General features: G+C 52.6%; 1 protein-coding gene across 1 annotated transcript in view; it reads right to left on the bottom strand.

Moving 5' to 3' along the window:
• CFAP77 (cilia and flagella associated protein 77) overlaps positions 1-17,486 on the bottom strand; it is a 126,129-nt gene that overhangs the window by 36,299 nt on the left and 72,344 nt on the right. The gene's annotated exons all lie outside the window — the stretch shown is intronic.

The following is a 17,486-nucleotide window of genomic DNA, read 5'->3' as shown; positions in this document are numbered from 1 at the left end:
CGCTCCGGAGTCCCACTCCCTCTCCCTGTAAGAACCCCCTCCCTGAGGACAGCTCTCCTCCTTCACTGCAATGCCCAAGAGGGGGTCTTTGGAAGATACTAGCTTTGCCTTGGGGAACCTAGTGATGGGGGCGGGGTGGCCCTTCCGTCCTGCAGAAAGGGTACAGCCACGGAGGGCAAGCCCCCAGGCCTTTGGGTCCCTTTCTCTCTCTCTCATGGGGGATGCTCTGTAATTAAAGCCAGCATGTCGGAGTGGCTCCTGGATCCCGAAACGGGCAGCCGAGAACAGAGGGCCCGCTCAGGACAGGTGGCACAGGATGGCAGCCCCTCCCTGAAGATGTTTAGTCTAGGAGGCTTCTGGCTGGTGGGGGGGGGGCGGTCCTCTGAGAGCCCACCCAGCCAGGGGAATCTTGGACTCTCAGACCCGTTCGCTATGAATCTTTAAAACCATTCAAAAGTGATTAGGGCTTGTAAAAGTCTATGCTTCCACGTGATATTGGAGGGGTCCCCAGAGCACAGGGGTTGGGATGTGGGGGTGGGGGCTGCTTGGAGTCTCTCCAAAGAGCAGAGAGGATCAGGGGGCTGGCCATGCGCAAGCATCTGGGGAGGGGGTCCTGGGCCAGGAAGGCGGGAGGCATGGGACCAGGTCCACCCCGGAGCTGGGGAGCTTGGTCCCGGCGGGGGTCCTCCTGGAGGCAGGGAGAGGCTGTCCACAAAGGGGTTCTGGGGACTTTGGGGGTCATGGAAATGTGCTGTATTTTCTTTCTTTTTTTTTTTTTTTTTTTTTTTTAAGATTTTATTTATTTATTTGAGAGAATGAGATAGAGCATGAGACGGGGGAGGGTCAGAGGGAGAAGCAGACTCCCTGCTGAGCAGGGAGCCCGATGTGGGACTCGATCCCGGGACTCCAGGATCATGACCTGAGCCGAAGGCAGTCGCTTAACCAACTGAGCCACCCAGGCGCCCAAAAATGTGCTGTATTTTCATTGAATACCCCAGTATCTAAATTTTTTTAAAGTAATCTTTACACCTGACGTGGGGCTCAAACTCACGACCCTGAGACCAGGAGTTAGACGCTCCACCGGCTGAGCCCGCCAGGTGCCCCCATCCCCAAGGTGGATAAATCTGTCGAAACTCATCAAATTGCACACGAACCATTTCAGCATCTAAAGATTACACTCCAATAAAGGTGTTTTAAGAGAAAAAACTAAGAAGATGGGTTGAGGAGAAAATGACCAAGGCAGGAGCCCTAAGAGAGGAAGGTGTTGGTGAAGGTACTAGGAAGCTACGGATAGTTTCTGAGCAGGAGGAGAGAGGATGAGGCATGGTGACGGCCACACTTCACAACTCTTGCTGTGGTGGTGGGGGTGGGTGAATTAGGCTGGGATGGGGGCGGCGACGTAGGATTTGAGGACCCAGGCCATTCTAGGGGAGGAAAGGCTACACATCCTATGAATGAGATCTCGGCCCTGCGTCCACTTACTTGTTTGTCCGCTCACCCATCTGACCCTCCCAGGAGCATGAACAGCACCCCCCCCATGGGCTGGGTGCTCTGAAACGCAGGGACATGCGCTCTGCCCTCTGCAGCAAAAATAATGATAATTATCACAGCGTACACTTCCTGCTTCCTCAATCCTGAGGACAACAGCTCTAGAGACAGATTTTTTTTTTTTTTTTAAGATTTTTAAAAATTTATTGATTTGAGAGAGAGAGCAGGGGGTGGGGGAGAAGAACAGAGGGAGGGGGATAAGCAGACTCCACGCTGAGCGCAGAGCCAGATGCAGGGCTCAATCTCATGACATTAATATTCTCATTCCAAGACAGGAAATCCGAGGCCCAGGGAAGGTCACTGTCTTGCCCAAGACCACACAGCCGGTGAGTGTGACATTTGTGTGGGGAGCCTGTGGATGCATCCACCTGCAGCTCTCCCCTCTGCAGACCTAAGCGCCAATGTAGAGATGCCGTGGGAGCTAGGAGGCAGGAACTTAATTCAGCAAGGGCGTGGGAGGAGGAACGTTCTCTCTGAGCCTTTTGATGGATCTTTGAGGATGAGCAGAGGGTAGTGGGGGTGGGGGAGTGAAGCAAGGGGACTCCTCACAGAGGGGTGGGCATGAACATCCCATCAGGCTGGCACCGTGCCTCCCAGCCCTGCACTGGCCTGATGGGCATCGGAGACTAACAGCAGGTCAGAAATACCTCCTGTTTCAATGAGCACGTACTATACCAAGCTGCTGTCGAGCATTCCAGCTGCAGTCCCACTGATTCCTCATGACTCCAAGAGTGAAGGGCAACATTCCCGCTTTCCCATGGGGAAACTGAGGCTCAGATAAAGCAAGGAACTTGCCCAGGGTTTGCTCAGGGACACGGAGCAGGCAGGTGCCAGAACCGGGGACCCCATGCAGGTTTCCCTGGCTCTAAAGAGTCTGCCTCCTCACGGTGGGGCTGTGTGCTCAGCGACCCCAAAGGAGGTCCGAGAGATCCAGTGGTCGCTGTGCAGTGGCCTGTCCGGGTGGCCTCGCCGCTGGTCCTGTTCTGTGCCCGGATGGTAAAGCTGTGTTTTCCGTCTGACGGTGCTTCCTCTATGGAGAGAAGGCAATGGGTCCTGAGCCCGGGTGGCCCCATCCCGGGGGCCTCGGGCCCTCACACGCAGTTTCGAGGATTTCTGCGCACCCTTTCCACTGTGTCTGAGCAGTGCCCGTCAGTGACAAATTGTTTGCCCATAACCTGGCAGGAACCTCTCGGAGAAGTTCCTCACCACCCTGATGTTTTCGCTAACAACAAAACCGTGTCAAAATTAAGTCTAATAAAGCGGAAAATGGGGAATAAAATGAAATGAAATCAGCTCTACTCGGGGTAGGCCTGCAAGAAACTTCAAATTAGTTCAATCCAATCCATCTTCGCTGCTTCGCGATTGATACCCCAGACCAGGGGTTGATCTCGGATGAAGGCACCAGGGACGAGCAAGGGAAATGGAAATTATCATTTGCAAACATTAGGCTGACACTTTGTACGTGCGGGGGATGAGGGCTGACAGCTCTGATTTGCCGGCTCGGCTCCTCTCTGCCAAAGAGCGCTCTGTGGATTAGGGGGGCCCCTTTCATGGCAACCCATCTTCATCTTCGCTGCTCATTAAAACTTTGTGGAACTGGAGAAGTTGGCGGAAGAGAGGAAGCTGCAGGAACCTTCTGAGGGACTTCAGGTACACATTTGTTGAAAGGTGTTTGAGAAGGGAGCCTTGGGTCTGACAAACCGGATTTTAGTACGGCTATCCGTTCACAGCGGGCTAAAATAATTGGTCATCAGTGACTACTAATTCGGTTTAGTAGCCAGAGGCAATTTTTTTCTTCCTGGAAAATCAATGACAGCACGGAGGTCTGTTCAACGTGATTCCGCTCAAAACTGGTCCTTATTTGGCGCTTGATGCTTCTTCCAGCGGAGACAGCTATTTTGTTAAAATAAAATTAAAATCCATCTCTAATACACCGGGGGTCTGCTGCTCCCACGGGGCGGGCGGGGCACCGGCTCTGGCCCCGCACAGCCCTGGAGACTGGAGGGGTAGACAGTGGCCTCCGGGAAGGGCCGTGGCCAAGGACCGTGGAAGGTCTGGTTCTGGAGGAGGGAGAAGGCCGGAGGGCGGGGCTTCTGCCAGAGGCTCTAAATCAAAACCGAGCCCACGAGGGACAGACAACAGTGGCACTGTGTAAGGGGCCCTAGCTCCAGGCACATCCGCCCGAGGTGTTCCTCCCTGCCCCGTGGGGCTTGCGTGCTCAGACGGGCCGGGGCACCTTCCCTTCTCCTCCACCCCCCGAGGCTTCCAGAACGGGCCCCTGCGTCTGACAGCCCAGTGACTTCGGAGGCCGTCTGCTGAGCCCTCGGCTCGTGCCTACAGCAGCACTGTTGTTTCTTCCAGTAAGTGCTCCTGGCTTAACTTCGCCTCCACGGTATCAAAGCCACGGCTAAATCCTTTTTTTTTTTTTTTGCTTTTTTTTTAATTGAAGTTTTTTATCAAGATCGTTGTAGATTTCACGAGCAGTTGGAAGGAACAAAACAGAGAGATTCCCGTACACCCCTTACCCCAGTTCCCTCGATGGTAACCTCTTACAAAACTAAAGAACAAAACCACCACCAGGATATCGGCAGCGACACAGTCCACGCATCTCATTCAGCTCTCCCCAGATTTACTCGTACTCATTTGCGTATTTATTTCTACACAATTCCTCACATGCAGGGGTTCACGCGCCCACTGCACAGTCGAGATACAAAACAGTTCCGTCACCCCAGGCCCCTCCAGGGACCCTTGACCACCATGCCCCCTCCCTCCCACGCTGCACCCACGTGCCCGGGACCGCTCCATGTCACCCTCTCAAGAACCCCACGAGACAGAGGACCTGCAACTATAATCACTCCCTGTTTTACTGACAAAGAAACCGGTTGATGAAGAACTAGTGTTAATGATATCGAACGATTGGTACAGTTCAAGCAGATGAAGTAGCCTGCTCCGGACCTGGATTTGGGGGTCCTGCACCAACGTGGTTGCATATAGCAGACCCCAGGCCGCACTGGCCCGCACACCAGCTTGGTGTGGTCTATAGCATTCAAAAACTCTCTGCTACCAATATATATATATATTTTAAAAATCAGAATTCACATAAGAATCCAAATGTCTGGCTTTCCTTAGCGAGGCATTAGGTTGTCTGTTAGGGCAATGCTGAGCCCCCATTCCCAGGGGTCAGTAACCGGCTGGAGCTGCTGCCCTTCGACCAGGCATGTGCCCGACTGTGACGCAGACCCCACCACTCCCTACTGCCTCACACAGCACCGGCTTCCCCCCTCCTACCTGCCGGGCCTCTACAGGCATGTGAAAGTCTACCCCCACTCTATGCCTCTTGAATCACAATACGATGTGGTGACAATACTTGGTGTCCCTCTTTTCAAGAGCTCCAAGAACTCTTTACTGATGAACTCATACCATTTCTTCTGACCCAGGAGGACGTCGTGTTGACCCCACTTGCAGGCAGAGATATGGAGGCCCACAGAGAGTGTAAGCTCAGAGTCCCTCAACGTGGGAGCCGGAGAGTGCTGTGCGGAGTCTGGGGTCTTCAGGCTTCACAGCTAGTTTTCCCATCCTCTCCCTGCCCCCACCTCTGCTCCCTCAGGAAGGGGTGGGAGAAGAGAGGAAACTCACTCAGAGGAGGGAGGGTTTGGACAGGCCTGAAGGGGAAAAGCAGGGCCAACCTGCCCACTGGCCCAGGAGGCGTGACGCCTAGGCCCTAGGACACGGTTAGGGACCCATGGCAATGCTTTAATTTCTTTTAAAATCAGCACAGCCATGAAATATTTTAGATTATTATAATGCTTTTTTTGTGGAGGAAGGGGCTCATGAAGGCAAGAGTGCCCCGGGGGCTCGCGGAAGTCGTGCTATCGCCAACTGCAGGCCTGGGCCTGCATCCGAAGCTGCGTTTCAGTCCTGTGGGGCCCAGAGAGCCTCAGTCTTGAGGACAAACAAGAATCACCCCAACAGCTTATCCCGGGTAGAGCGGCCTGGGTCCCACCGTCAGACTTTCTGACTCACCAGGCCTGGGGCCCAGGCCCCTGAGTTTTACCAGGGCTGCAGCCCCCCACCCCCAGGGGGTCCTGGCCCACGTGGCCCCCGGCACCCTTTGCGGGGGTCCGGCTCTGAGCCTTTCCCATGCAGGGGACCCTCTAACCTGGCGGCCACCAGCACGTCTGTGGGGCGGGCGGCCTGTCAGCTCTGGCCCCAGGGGCCCGCTGCAGCCCCCACATCCCTCCTCACCCCCTCCGCCTTGTTCCTCAGTGTCCCCCCCTTGGCCTGAGGGCCTGTCTTTTCTAACTAGCCTGGAGGAAGGGGCGGTAATTGAGGTGCCGCTCTCCCTGGCAGGACTCTTAGAGCTAATTAGAGAAGAGGACCTCTGGGCTTCTGGTTATTTTTTTAATTGTTTGCGGCGCCAACGTAAAAACTAATGGCAGAGGAGGGAGGCTTAGTTAGCAGTGCACTCCTGACTTCTAAATTTGCCTAAGAGGTCATTTGCAATTTGTTAACATTTTTCACAAGGGTGAAGTCAATTAGCAGTTTCTCCACACAGGCGCCCGGAGGCGGGCGGCGGCAGGATGGGCAGCAGAGCAGGACCGGCTTTCTGGAAGCTTCTCTCTCAACCTGGAGGGCCTGAGCCTGAAACTTGGGAGCTCCCCCTGCACACCTGCAGCGCCCCCCCCCACCCGCCGCCCCTCTGCTCCAGGCACGGCAGGGGCTTGAGCCCCTCTGGGGGAGAAGGCCCAGTGAAGCCAGTGGACATGACGGGGGACGGAATGCCTTGTGGACCACTCAGGCGTCTGCTGTGCAGGGGTCCTGGCATCTGGGGACAAAGCGAGTAGCAGATGGGGCCTCCCTGCCCTGTGGGAGTGGCAGAGAGGGTGCCAGCCTCTGGCAGAAGCTGAGGAGGGCCCCCTTCAGCCCAGCACCCCCACCCGTGGACTTGACCCTGAGAATCTCACACAAGGGAAATGAAGAGCCACCTGGATGTCCAGCGATGGGAGACAAATACACCCACCCAGCGGGCCAGGGTGACATTTGCAAAGGTGTGGAGTGACAAAAGTCACCACGGAAAGGGACTTATATGTTTTGAAGCCACACAAACAAATAAATATGCGTTATTTATGGCCATCCAACGGTGTAGCAAAGATGGGAAAACCCGGATGGAAAGGATGCATATTCCAACCTCAGGATGGTCCTCTGGGAACAGAGGGAAGGGCGTGGGGCTAGAAAGGGCTGAGAAGGGGCTTCGAGCTGTATTTGTTCTATTTTATTTCTTTAATAAGGGCTCAGGCGCAAATACAGCCAGGGGTAAAATTTGTGAAATCCGAGTGGCGGGTTCATGAAGTTAGTTATGAAAGCTTCTGAACGTCTCTGTAGTTTTGGAAAGTTTCCTAATAAACATAGAAGAAAGGAGTGGCAAAACATTTGCTCCTCCAGAAAACATGGATACCTATCATCTTTTGGCAAAACTTTTGACTGATTGCAAACCACTTTCTTATTTTCCACAAACACAGGATGGGCAGCATGTAACAAGACCCCGGGAGCAGGCATCCCAAAGCAATAATTTGGTTTCCCCAAAGCCCCACAATGCCTAAAATGCATGGCTTTCTGACTTTGTGGTAAGACGCCCTGATGATTATAGTGGGTGAATAGTGGGTGGCTCCCCAAAGATATGTCCTTCTAACCCCCAGAGCCCATGAATGTGACCTGATTTGGGAAAGGGGCCTTTGCAGGTGTAACTAGCTTTGGGATCTTGAGGTCAGATCACCCTGGATCATTGGGGTGAGCCCTGAATCCGGTGACACGTGTCATTTATTGGAGACCAAAGGGGAGAGACCAAGACACACTGAGAAGAAGCCGTGTGAGCACAGAGCTGAGCCTGGAGGATGCAGCCACAAGCCCAGAGCGCCCGGGGCCACGAGAGGCTGGCAGAGGCAGGAGGGATTCTCGCCTAGAGCCTTCGGGGGGAAGGGGGCCCTGTGGCACTTGGAGTTTGGATTTCTGGCTCCACATTAGGAGGGAATACATTTCTGTTGTGTGAAGCCACCCAGTTCGTGGTGATTTGTTACAGAAGCCCCAGGACACAGATAACGGAAGCTCAGCGCCCAACAGGTCCACGCCCAGGGAAGAGTTGCTCATCTCACGTGCTGGCTGTTTCCAAGTTGGGGATGGATCACAAGCAAGCCAACTCTTCTTTCCCATGCAGTTGGGCAACAAGCACTTATTGAGCATCTACTACGTCCCGGGCCTGTGCTAGGCACTCGGGACACAGCAGTGTGCAAAACCAGGCAGGGCCCAGAGTCTCCCTGCGCCCTCTCCCACCCTCTGCCGCCCCCCGCCCAGAAACAACGTGTGTGCGCCACGTTGCTGTGTTTCATTTTGTGTCCCGTTTCCTCTCGGTATCCCGAACACCCGGCGTGACGCCCAGCACAGGCGGGCACTGAGTGAGCACGCAGTACAGGACAGAAGTGACAGATCAGACCTTTGAGGTCAAATCCCACTCTCCAGCCACGCGATCACAGACAAGGGTCTCTGGGCCTCAGTTTCCCCATCTGTAGAAAGAGTGTTGCTACTCAAGGGTCATTCTGAAGGTCAGGGAAAATGCTGTGCACGGAGGGCCCGTCCCCGTGCCTGGGCCCAGAGGAGCTAATGAAATGGAAGCTGGTATTATTATTAATCGAACCTGGTGCAGGGTGCCTGGTTTTCTGCCATGAAAGGCCGCCTCCCTCTGGTCTCCAAAGGGAAAGGGACGGCGTTGGCCCCTGAGCGCAACATGTTCAGCAACACGCTTTATGCTATGAATTCTTTTGCACGGGGGTCTTGCATGGCAGCAGGACGGGGGGTTGTGTTGGGCTCGAAGCCTGGCTCTCCCCGCAGGACCAGCTCACCTGTGTCCCATGTCAGAGGGGCCACCGTGTCACTGAGGGGCAGAGCCAGCCACAGCCCAGCAAACCCTCCGATTGTGTCAAGGCTGGGGCTGCGGAGGCTGGGGCACGAGGCCCACTCCCATGCTTTGCCCACCGACGCGGGCAGGCGAGGCCCAGCTCTGGAAAAATCAAAAGCGGGAGAGCGGGAGCTGGGGAGGCCCCGAGGGGGAGCGGCCTGCGGCCTCGTTAGCGCTGACCCTGGCACCGAGCGGCTCCTGATGGATGGGGTTCGGGAGGGCCAGGCCCCAGGGGAGCACGGCCCTATCCATTATGGGCCCATCAGCGCCTCCCTGAGCCCTCCCTGCTCCGAATGCCGAGAGCCTCGGGCCGGGAATAAATCTCTGTCTGGGCCGCAGGAGAGTGGAGAGGGAAAAAAGGCAAAGCATGAAAAATGTCTCATTCCTGGCTCTCGCAACAAAGCCGCCTTGGAGGAAGGAGTGAGCAGGAGTTTGGGGAGGTGGGAGAGGTTGAAGCAGGAGCAGCTGGACAGGGGTCCCAGAGACGAAGGAGGAGAGGATAGCCGCCCCCTCCAACACCTCCTCCCAGCTACTCTCCCTGCCTGGGCCTCTTTTAACAAAAGGCCCTCCAGGTCAGGTCCATGGAAGCAGGCTGCCCCTGAGGAGGGGCCCCCTGTTGGACCCAGTTTGGGGTGTCCCAGGACCTGGCCTGGCAGTGATGTGTGGGTCTGGGGTGCCAGCCAACACCTCCCCGAGCATGAGGGTCCTAGAGTAAACTGCCTGGACCCGAACTTCCAAGCTTCCACTATCACCTGTGAGCTCTTGCTACAGGGACATAACGTCTCCCAGCCTCAGTGTCCTTGTTGGTAGATGGAGGTAGTGGGTTACTCTGTGGAAAGCTGGGTCCCCGGGAAGGGCTCGCCCGCATCAGCTGCGGATCACTGTAGCTGTAGTTCGCGGATGCCATCCCACGGCCGAGGACTCGCCGTACCCTAACCCTAACCCGTACCCTAACCCTAACCCGTACCCTAACCTGTACCCTAACCCTAACCCGTACCCTAACCCGTACCCTAACCCGTACCTAACCTGTACCCTAACCTGTACCCTAACCCTAACCCGTACCCTAACCCTAACCCATACCCTAACCTGTACCCTAACCCTAACCCGTACCCTAACCCTAACCCATACCCTAACCCGTACCCTAACCCATACCCTAACCCGTACCCTAACCCTAACCCGTACCCTAACCCTAACCCATACCCTAACCCGTACCCTAACCCTAACCCATACCCTAACCTGTACCTAACCCGTACCCTAACCCATACCCTAACCCGTACCCTAACCCTAACCCGTACCTAACCTGTACCCTAACCTGTACCCTAACCCTAACCCATACCCTAACCCGTACCTAACCTGTACCCTAACCTGTACCCTAACCCTAACCCGTACCCTAACCCATACCCTAACCTGTACCCTAACCCTAACCCATACCCTAACCCTAACCCATACCCTAACCCGTACCTAACCCGTACCCTAACCCGTACCCTAACCCTAACCCGTACCTAACCTGTACCCTAACCCTAACCCGTACCCTAACCCTAACCCTAACTCTAACCTGTACCTAACCCATACCCTAACCTGTACCCTAACCCGTACCCTAACCCTAACCCGTACCCTAACCCATACCTAACCCATACCCTAACCCATACCTAACCCATACCCTAACCCGTACCCTAACCCGTACCCTAACCCTAACCCTAACCCCCGGGCGGCCTTGTGGATGGGGCTCAGGATGAGAAATGTTTTCCTCGCCCAGGCTCTGGCTCTGCCTCCCGGAAGCATGCAGCCTGTGGGTATGGACAGCAGCTCAGATCCTGGCTCTGTCACCGAGTGGCCGTGTGGCCTTGGGCAAGTGACTCTCCGAGCCTCAGTCTCCTCATCTATAAAATGGTGGAGTTGTAGGGATTTAATGAGATGATGCACCAGTCTGCTGTTTATTGAGGGCTCTGCTGCGTGAACACCAGTCCTGCTCTCCAAACACACACAGCGGTCCTCGTTTTCTTCTCTCAAGGCTCCGAGAGCAAAGCCCCTCCGCTGTCCTCGTTTGTTGTCATGTTCTTCGTACATAGTGGCTTCTCTCCCTCGTGCCACCCCCCATCCCGCTGTCTCTGGGCCTTCCCTGAAGGTAAGATGCCTCGTGTTTTTTAATTTGATGCTACAAGTGTGGCCTGAGCAGCAGAATAGAGTAGGAAGGTCACCTCCCTTGTTCAGGACTTGCTACCTCTAGTAATGAGGCCAAGGGCCACATTCACTCTTGGAGGCAGCATCGCCACAATATTGATTCATAACATCAGCCACAGGGGGACGTAGCAGAGTCTGTTAAATGACACAGCACTCTGGCTTACCATCTCCTCTCCGGTCTCAAACGGACTGTGTGTTCACGTTCAGTAACTGTCTCAAAGCCTTCAAAGGCCCTGGACCATATTTGTCCTCAACAAATACTTACTGAGTGCCTACTGTGTACCAGGCACAGCCAGAACTGACATTGTCCCTGGCCTCCAGGACCAGAGCATCCGGGAAAGCAGAGGACTATTTACTGTCCGGGTCAGGAGCAGGTCTGGCCGGGTTTCTTGGCCAGTAGGATGTGCGTTTCAGGTGCGGGGGGACCTTGCGAGATCCACACGCTCCCCCTTGCGGTCAGGCCGGTTTCACTCAGCCGCCTTTCAGGCCACCAATAAATCTGAAGTTGGTCTCCCCATTCAGAAACTGTCTTGGATCCCCGGGACAGTCGTCTGGGAAGGGGCTTATTATTATTTTATGGGAGTTTGGGTGGGCGGCTTGGATTTTGGCCGTCAGCTCTGGGAGAAACAAAATAACCCAGAGTGATTGATGGGCCCATTGTAAATTTGTAAAATAAATCAGCTTGGCAGAAAGATTCAAAAAACCTGTCAGGCAGCAAACATTTTTTAACAGCCTGTAAAATTTCCTCCATCCTTCACATTTGTCAGTGTCAGGCTGATGATGCATCTGATAGCTGGGCGGGCAGCAGCACAGACAGAGGGTGGGCTGGTAGCATTTCCTGCCTTTCCTGTGTTCTTCATTTCTCCATGGTCTGAATGCGTTCAGCACCAGGATGGGCGGTGGGTCTAGACTAGACTAACTGGTGGATAAATAAACCAAGTTTTCTGCCCAAGTTGCACATTGCTACTGGGTCACATTCAGATTCCAAAGTGGCCACTTGCTCGTGGGTTCATTTGGCGAGTGTTTACTGAGGACCTCTTCAGCAAGGGCACTGTGGTCAGCACCGGGATGCTGAGGTGCACAAAGCAGGCTGGAGCATCCAGTGCAGTGAAGGTTCTGGGTGCCCCATCAAGGAGTTTGTCTATCGGGAAATGGGGAGCCACTGAAGGGGGAGGGAAGAGAAGGGGCACATCGGAAGGGAAGCTCATTGTGTTCAGAGTAAGTTTAAAGCTTTAAGAAAAATCCAGACAGAACGGTCTCCCACTCTCTCTCTCTATAGCTGTACACATTCTGTCTCACCCCCCCTCTAGTGCAGAGAAAGCTTGGGGAGCATCTCCACCCGTGTTACCTCCATCCTTGTGTTTGTTAGGCAGGTAGGTCAGTGGCATGGTCACCATCACAAGTGTTCGGACCAGACCAATCCCCATCCCAGCGCAGAGCAGCCAGGGGCAAATAACGTCACCTCTCTGACCCTCTGTCTCTTCTTCTGTAAGATGGGATGTGAGAGTCTCAACCTGGCACTCACTGAGCTGTTCAGAGTTATTTAGGGAGAGGGTGCATCAGAGGCGCTCAGGCCTGACATGTAATTATAACAATAATACATATTTGCCATTATGAGTTCAGAGCAGGGGCCTCCTACCTTTCATCTGGCCCATGTCATACACAGACATGCAGGAGGGGGCTGTTGGCTTATCGACTGAGTGATGGATCCTCCTGCTAGTATCCTTGCCTTGCATGTGGCATGAGGCTCCCAGGCAGGATCGTGGCAGAGCCCTGGGTGCCTAGAATCTGCCAGGAGCACCAGCTGCTCCCCGGCGCTTGCCGCTCCCCCCGTCCCCGCCATCCCTGACTCATCATAATCGACAATGCTGGACCAATTAGGAGCAGTAACAATTAAGATGTGCCAAGGGCATGTGAACATTTGCAAACACTTATTAAAATGCATCAATAATTAAGTGCTTCTTTAATAGTTACATTTCTGGCCTCCAGACATATCTGTCTATGGACCTTGGGTCGCAGCATGCTTGGAGATCTGTGTTATGGCCCTACACACGGGTAATGAGAATTTAAAATCCTTCCCTGACTTGAAGTCTGAGATTTGACGGTGAGACGGTAGAGCGATAATGCACGGGCTCTCTCCAGCTGCCTGATCCTAGAGGGGTGGTTTTCAAAGCTGGCCAGCCAGACGGGGTACGAATCCTGCTCTGCCAGCTTGCATCCATAAGCTGCACCCCCTTTCCTGGGCTGAGAAGCAAATGATACATTGAGGCAGGATACCTGACTCAGAGGGGTGATATTAGCATTAGCGATTCCATGCACAAAAGTCCTGCCACGTAAACTTAGTGCAGAGCAGCTTCTGTTACTGGTGGCCCCTACCTTTATCAGAGGGATCGGGATGGCCAGTCTACACCAGGAGGCTGCAAACTCAGCGTCCACCAGGACCAAATAACAAAAAGGAGAGAAGCCAGGCTGGGTGGGGATGGGATAGACAGAAGAGCATGCACGGATTCTGTCCCAAAGGGGCCCTGCCTCCCAGCCCCAGCCCTTGGTCCCAGACAGGGGTATAGACCCCGGTTGCCCGGCTTCTGACTTTTTGGGAGAAGTGGGAAATCCAGGTTTTTATATGAAATCCCCTGACTTTTTAAAATGCGGCAAGTCATTCAAACTTTATAATTACTTCATGGGCCAAACAGCGCCGTGGGTCGACTTGGCCGTGGCCCCAGCTTGTGACCGCAAGTCCGCATGGGCTCTGTTTCCCGATCATTGCTGGGGGCCCCCACTTCCTTTTAGCCACACCAGCTCGTGAACTGAAATGTACCTTTCCGATGCAGTGACAATCTGCCACAAATCAGTGTGGATTGGAAACCAAATCAGCTAACTGGAAAGGAAATAAGCCCAAACTCGGGTTTGGCTCCCATCTAGTATGGAGAGGCTGAGGGGGCGGGAGGTGGGCCCCTCACACCTGTTATTTTGTCCATCGTAAGATACATAAAGGGCAAGAGGATTTGATATCGGAGGACAGGAGGAATAGCCGTGGTCAGAATTTTCTCTTGCGCGGCACTTGGCATGCTCGTTAGCATCCCTAGCTTAGAGTGAGTTTTCCGTGTATTTAGTCTGAGATGGGACTTTATTATTTTTTTTAACATATCTGTACTTGTGAATAAATGGCACTCATTTGTTTCTTTGTCTGTTTATTTATTGGACCAAATCGCCCCAACAACTCCTCGGGTAGTCGTGTGTAATCGGATTTGGTTTTTTAACATGCTTTTAAAGTAAAGAAATAAATACAATCGAGGCTTGTAAAAGGTGATCATTAGGAAATGGGCCTCGGCCCCATAACTTTAAAGTAATAGCCCCATTACGGAGAGGGGCGCTCATCTTTTAACTGCTCCTCGCACTTACGTTGTGAGGTGGAGGGGCTCTGCAGGCAGGCTGGGCATCTCGGTAAAAGCTTTTCCAGCAGCCACTTAACCTCCACTTACGAAGAAATAAAGCGGAATTGATGCTGATTTGGGCCTGCTTTGGGGGATATTTTTGCTCCGTAAAAGCCCTTTTGCTTGCAATTTGCTGAGCTGCCCTGTCACATGAGAAAGGGCTGCTGTTGATAAAGATAAAGCTTTATGGCCACGATATTTGCTGCTAACAGCAACCTAATGCAGCATTTTCATTTTTGTGCAATTAATGTTAACGTCTGCTACGAAAATTGTCATTAAATACCATTTTAAAATCCATTCAATTTGCATATGCAAAGCCCATTTACCATCACAGAAGATATAGCCCGCACTTCATCATGTCCTTCCCCTGGAATTGTAGCCACTCGGTTTTATAGCAATTTAAGATTTTATATTGAAAGCCAGATGATAATGGATGTCCTTTCTGAGCCCAGCTGACTTAAACTCTTCCATTGTACGTGGAATAATGTAGCCCCAGGACCGGAAACTATGGGTGTTCGCACTGTACCTCAGTCCCGAGGAGGCAAGGTGTGGAAGAAAGAGCACTGGACAGGGAGTCCGCCCGCCTGGCTCTAGATCTGGCTCTTGTCTGGTCACAACTTGCTTGGGAAAGTCTCTTCACCTCTCTGAACTTCTGCTTTCTTGTTTTATTTATCTTATTATTTTTTAAGATTTTATTTATTTATTTCAGAGAGAGAGAGAGAGGATGAGGAGCAAAGGGAGAGGGACATGTAGACTCTGCGCTGAGCATGGAGCCTGATGCGGGGCTCCATCTCATAACCCTGAGAGCGTGACCTGAGCTGAAATCAAGAATCAGATGCCCAACCGACTGAGCCACCCAGGCGCCCCTATTTATTTTATTTTTTATCTTTTTTTAAGTAAGCTCTATGCGCAACATGGGGCTTGAACTCACGACCCCAGGATCAAGAGTCACATGCTCTACCGACTGAGCCAGCCAGGAGCCCCTGCTTTCGTGTTTTAAATAAGGGCTTTGAACTAGGTGATCGCTAATGTTCTATGTCTTCTAAAGTTTTTTCTTAAAGATTCATTTATTTAGAGAGAGAGAGAGAGTGGTGGGGAGGGGCATAAGGAGAGGCCTGATGGGGGGCTTGATCTCACAGCCCTGGGATCAGCACCTGAGCGGAAACCAAGAGTCGAACACAACCGACTGCACCACCCAGATGCCCCTAAAATTTTGTTTTTAAATATAAGCACATCAGGTTGAGAACCCATTTTGGGGAGGTCAGTTCATTTCTCCATGCCTAAGCCAGGCAAGTAACCATGCAGACCTCCTGCACGGGGCTTTAAAGACAAGGAAATAGAGACCAAACACAATCCGGGAACCCTGGAACACCGAGTTACTGCCCTAACAGCCTACTTACAGACGAGGAACTGGAAGCCTTGGGAGGGAAGAGCTGCGGACCATGCCGGGACTAGAACCCGGCAAACTCCTAGCCAGAGGTGCTCCCAGAAACCATGCTGTCTTGGAGACACTGGTGACCAGCCTGGACTAATCTAGTGATCTGGTGCATAGTGGGACTCTCTCTCCCTCTGCACTCCGGGCAGTCTTGGGAAACCTTGCCTTGCCCTGGAGGGACTGACTGGGGGCATTACTTCAAAGGTGGGTGAAGGATGGTGTGCAGACGATTAGTTAATCCAGTCCAGAAATGACCTTCCAATGTGTCTCCAGTGTCACAGTCCAGGTTTTGAGGGCTGATGAATAGAAATGCATTTCAGGTGAGAGATGTCCATGGGAAATGGGAGAGCTTACCGCAGAGATGATGCTGATCTGAACTCTGGGAACAAGTAGGTTTTACTAGGTAGGGCTGTGAGAAAGGGCAGGGGAAAAAGCCTACAAAAGTATGGTGGCTCACTCTGTGGAAAACACTCTGGCAGTTCCTAAAAAAACTTAATCTAGAATCCCATATGATCCAGCAATTCCACTCGTGGGCAGATGCCCCAAAAGAATTGAAAGCAGGGCTCAAACAGGTATTTGCACACCCATGTTCATAGCAGCACTATTCACAATAGCCAAAAGGTGGAAATAACCCAAATGTCCATCAATGGATAAACGGATAAACAAAACATGGTGGATACATACAATGGGATATTATTCTACCTTTAAAAGGAAGGAAATTCAGACACCTGCTACGGACATGGATGAACCTCGAAGACATTATGGTAAATGAAATAAGCCAGACACAAAAGAGCAAATATTGAATGATTCCATTTAGATGAGGCATCTACAGTCTCAGAATCATAGAGACAGAAAGCAGAGTGCTGGCTACCAAGAGCTGGGGGGAGGGAGGAACAGAGAGATACCATTTACTGGGTGGGGGCAGAGTGTCCGTCTGGGATGAAGAGAAAGTTCTGGAGACAGATGGTCGCAGTGGTTCACAGCAATGTGAATTTACTTAATGCCACTGAACTGGAAAATAGTACATCCTACCACAATAAAAATAGTACATCCTACCACAATAAAAAATGATTAGAAGAAAAATTAAAAATAAAGAAGGAACCACCAAAAATAAAGAAAGAATGGTGGCGGCGCCTGAGGAAGTCACCTACCAGGACCAGTGAGATGGGGGTGGGAAGGTGGCTTGGTCCACACAGATGGACCGAGATACTGGGTCTCGGGCATTTGGGTGGGGCCTAGGGCAGCTGGATGCTCCAGGCCACTTTTTGCCAGCTTCGAGTGCTTCTATTCATTTGTACGGCGCGAGGGATAAACACCAGTGATTTTTGTGATGTTTGTACTGTGACGTGGTTTGGGTTAGGAAGGCTTGCTGTATCGAACATCTGCTGCTTCTGTCTGCTGTTCTGCTCTGTCCTCCTCCTTCTGGGGTCAGAACCTCGATCTCTGCATCTTCTCCGCCACCTGCCTCTGTGGATTGTGGAGACCGATTCCAACCACCCACCCCCTCCCAGAGGGGGCAGGGGATCAGACCTGGCCAATCAGAGCATCAGAATCTCCTGGTCTCAGCAATTGGTTCAGAGGCAGACATGTGACCCAGGACTGGCCCATCAGCGCACTTCACACTCCCTACTGGAAGTGGTTGGTTCAGGGAGAGGCAAGGCTCTGAAGTTGGACCAAAGAATTTTAATCCCAAGTCTCGAAGTTTCTGCGCCATTCCCACCGAGAATGGAACTGTTCCTGGTCATTTTGCTACATGAGGAAGAAGCTTGTCGGAGAATGAAGCCAGGATTGGGAAGCACAACCAAGACACGGAGAGACACACCAAATACTGATAACATCCCTCGATTACCTAGATCCAGCTATGCCTGAAGCTCTATACCCCAGAGCTTTTCAGTCGTATAAGCCAGTAAATTACACTTAGGAGAAAAAAACATCAAGG

This window comes from Halichoerus grypus, chromosome 14 (assembly GCF_964656455.1).
Source record: "Halichoerus grypus chromosome 14, mHalGry1.hap1.1, whole genome shotgun sequence".
In the NCBI taxonomy this organism is placed as follows: Eukaryota; Metazoa; Chordata; class Mammalia; order Carnivora; family Phocidae; genus Halichoerus; species Halichoerus grypus.
The sequence above is the reverse complement of the archived record's forward strand: the minus strand, read 5'-3'. Positions and strand labels throughout refer to the sequence as shown.